The sequence below is a fragment of the Centruroides sculpturatus genome, unplaced genomic scaffold (assembly GCF_000671375.1).
Source record: "Centruroides sculpturatus isolate CEXI.00-Female unplaced genomic scaffold, Cexi_2.0 scaffold853, whole genome shotgun sequence".
Taxonomy (NCBI): domain Eukaryota; kingdom Metazoa; phylum Arthropoda; class Arachnida; order Scorpiones; family Buthidae; genus Centruroides; species Centruroides sculpturatus.
In genome coordinates, this window is record NW_019385032.1 from 143,171 (window position 1) to 147,086 (window position 3,916).

General features: G+C 32.1%; 1 non-coding gene across 1 annotated transcript; it reads left to right on the forward strand.

The window, feature by feature from the left end:
- Window positions 1-3,089: 3,089 nt before the first annotated feature.
- Window positions 3,090-3,163, forward strand: Trnat-agu. The gene has a single exon. It is a non-coding gene; the product is annotated as a tRNA-Thr (tRNA).
- Window positions 3,164-3,916: the final 753 nt, after the last annotated feature.

Here is a 3,916-nt window from a genome sequence, read left to right on the forward strand (position 1 = left end):
GGCCGCCACTGTCTCTCAAGTCCCCTCTGATTCAAGTCTTCCTCTACCTTATCTTTCTAACGCAGCCTTGGTCTTCCTCTCTTCCTCCTTCCTTTCTCTACCACCCACCTTAACAGAACCTCTAATAAATTCGTTCCTTATTCTATTCTTCCTTGACATTCCACACATCCATTTCAATATTCTCATCTCCGCCACCTCCATCTTTCTTTCTTGGGTTCTTGTGATTGTCCATGTCTCAGCCCAATACAACATTGCAGGTCTAACAACCGATTTGTACGATTCACCTTTCAGTTTGCAGCTAACTTTCTTGTCACATAACACACCGCTCAATTTCTTCCAGTTCAACCATCCACATTGAATTCTATGTTACACTTCCGCGTTTAATCCTTCTCCAATCTCGACAAAGGCCCCTAGATACTTAAAATTACTTAAAGATATTTCCAAATACTGGCTTCCCGAAATCAGTAGCAGTAACCATAACGTCAACTTATATCATACGATTAAAAGAACGGGTGAAAATTCAAATCGATGTAAGTGACACTTAATTTTACTAAGGAATAAATTGGCAATTTGTCATCGTATGTTTGTCTGTTATTATGCTAAGTTATGAAAACACATATTGTTGGAGATAAAGGAAATAAGCAGTTATTACCACAATGTTTCAGTCCAAATTCTCCTAAATGATTTAATAAAAATCATTTTGTTAATTTTAAATGACAAAATGAATTTACTACTACCTATATATCCTTAGTTCACTTTCTTCAGTAACCTTTGTGTACTTTGTAGTAATTCTATATTTCTAAATAATTCTTTGTAATGATAATTTTATTTTATTTATAATTCATTCCTTGTTTTACGTTTTAGTTAGTATTCCTGTAGAGACCTTCTACGGACGGAGTCTAATAACGACTTAAGATACCATTAACCAGAGTCTTGGTTGTCTGTGTACGCTGTATGCCATTTCCGTTTCACTCGTTTCCAGACAACAACTCTATATTTCACTTTGAATTTAACAGATACGGGGACGTGGTGTTCTGTCATCGTTTCCTCTTCAATATTCGTCGATGAAAGACAAGGTATTAGCTGGCAGCATACTCACACATGATTGAAACCAAGGACTGTATACTACAAGGATAGCCAGATCCCTATTCTACAATGTTAGCCAGGAATGGCAAGTTAGTGACGTCAGCACGAGTCCTGACCTCTCTATTTACATAGAGCAGGGTGTGCACGTGTTTAGTTTTCGCTTTTAATATTCGTCCAATTTTGTGATTAACGAAGTGATTTATTTTAATATTTCTGTAATTGTTTTATTTGACTAAGTTTTTTATAAGGTAAGATGATTTAAATATAAGTCATTAAATATTTAAAGCTATATTTTTATGTTAGGTGAAGAACAAAATGCTGAGTACTAGGTGTGCTGTGTATGGTTGCAATAATAACCTTCTTTTTTCAAATTGGAAGCAACCTGTTTACATCGGGTTTGATCAAAAAATGACAAGAGAAATACTTTTAAAATTAATAGCAGAACTTTATTTACTATCGTATAATGTAGTAGCTTGCGTCAGTGACTGTAGTTGCAGTAACATAAGTTTATGGAAAGAATTGAATGTGAATATCAATGAAACGTTTATTATGAATCAATTATTATTATCAATGAAACGTATATTAGAGATATAAATATGTGGTTCGACATTTTTAATAGCTATGCACCAAAAGGTTCTGTTCCAAGCAAAAATGGATATGGTGTAGACTTGGAATTACAAGAAGAACATTTAAATAAAATGATAAAAATAATCTCAACAATGAGAGCAAGTGGAAAAAATGCCCTCCAAATTTTCCAGAAAGGAATGATAATCTCAATGAAATCGCTAATTGATCTTTTTCAAGATATGAAATCGACTTTTGATATAAAATACATCTGCACTTAAATCAAGATTGTCTGGAAAAATTTTTTTTTTCAAATTAGAAGCCGGGGTCCTAATGAACATCCAAGCCCATTAAATGCTATATATAGGATTAGATTGATTATTTTAGGTAAGAATCCTGGTATTTTAGAGTCAAAAGTAAATACTACAGATCGAAGACAAGAGGAATATATTATACCCAAAGTTTTAGAGAAAGCACATGTAGAAGTATCAAGTGAAAATACAGACCAATATACTGAATGTAAAACTACTTTTTCTTCAAATAAATCTTCAGGAAACTCTACATGCAATCTAGACTTTAACACAATCTCTGAAGAAACTTCCTACGATGCTCTCGAGTATATAGCAGGATATTTTGCCTATAAATATAAAGAAAAATACCCAAACTTAATTAATTCCACTAACAAAATTAAAAATCATTACAACTATAGCATTCCGTCATGGGTGCAACATTTATCTTATGGAGGGCTTATTAAACCTACTGATGAATGGCTAGCAAAAATTATAGAATGGAATAAATATTTCGAAATATATCACGATGAATCGTATAAAAAAGGCCCCGGAGTTGTACAGAATTAGTCAGTGGAAACAGTTTTACCTTTTACTTTAATAAAAGATTTTTGTAAATTAAGAACTATAATAAGAATTAATTATAGAAATCTTAAACAAGAAAACTATAAAATATTGAAAAGAATGCCTTCTGAAAATGGTGATTGTCGAAAAAAAATTAAAAAGTTAAGTAAGATAATCACATAATAAAAAATATAGCTCATTAATTTGTTAAATAAATATTAGACAAAAGACTTGTAAATTTATTGACGTACAGTACACTTATTAAATCCGAAAATTCTACAGTAGTTTACATTTAGTAGTAATTTAATAATTAATTAAGAAATGATTTAATATTTTATCGTATTTTGTTATTTGAAAGGTCTGTCATGTTGAAGTAGAGGACTTGCTGTGACGTCACATAGATCCAAGGTCACGCTAACAAATATACAGGATCTGGCTATCCTTGTAGTTTAAAGTCCTTGGATTGAAACATTGCGAGTACGGTTTAATTTCGTCGTTTTCGAAAATCACACGATAACAAATAAAAATAGTCTTAAAATCAAAACATCAGTTATCAATAAGAAGAGGCAAACGATACCAGAGGATACAGGCGCCGTGGCTTAGTTGGTTAAAGCGCCTGTCTAGTAAACAGGAGATCACGAGTTCGAATCTCGTCGGTGCCTAAGTTTGCATATTGTTTTTATCGAATTCGTCCTAAAATTGAGATAATTTTTTTACTTCTTTAACCACTGAGCAGCGCTTTGTTGATTTTCGTTGCGTGTACGACTTTGTGATTCCTCTCGCTATTATTGCAATTACGGACACTATTTTCGATATGCAACAAAATCGATACGATTTTATGGGAAAAAGTATAATTCATTTCATATTGCATTTGGTTAAAATCGTACAATTGTTATTGACCATTACCACAGAGCGATCACATTTTGTATCGATCTAGAAAGCTTTCCCTCCTCGACTTGCAATAGTATCCACGAACAGAGAACAATTTTATTCTGTTGCAGTTTGTAAGGAACCGTGAAAGACAGTGCTCTAGTCTTAATTAATACACTTTTAAAAGTTTTCGTAGTTAAATGCAAATTAACTTTACACATTTCCCGTTAATAATGAAAGAAGCGATGTCTGCAACATTTCTATAAAAATTTTCGGGTTTGTTTTCAAGATGAACAGCATATGTGAAAAACAAACTGCTTGCGCGCAGCACCGTAGCTTCGTCAGTTAACTTTAATATAAAAAATCTTCCAGAAGCTATTGATAGTTTCAGATATATGTTCAGATTACAATTTGTTTTTTTGCTTTAAAGTAGGGTGAATACTAGCTAGACCTATATTTTTAAATATTTTTTAAAAAAATAAAATTTTTATTGCGATTTCCAACCCCCCGATTTAATTAAACTTATATATAATAAAATATATTAA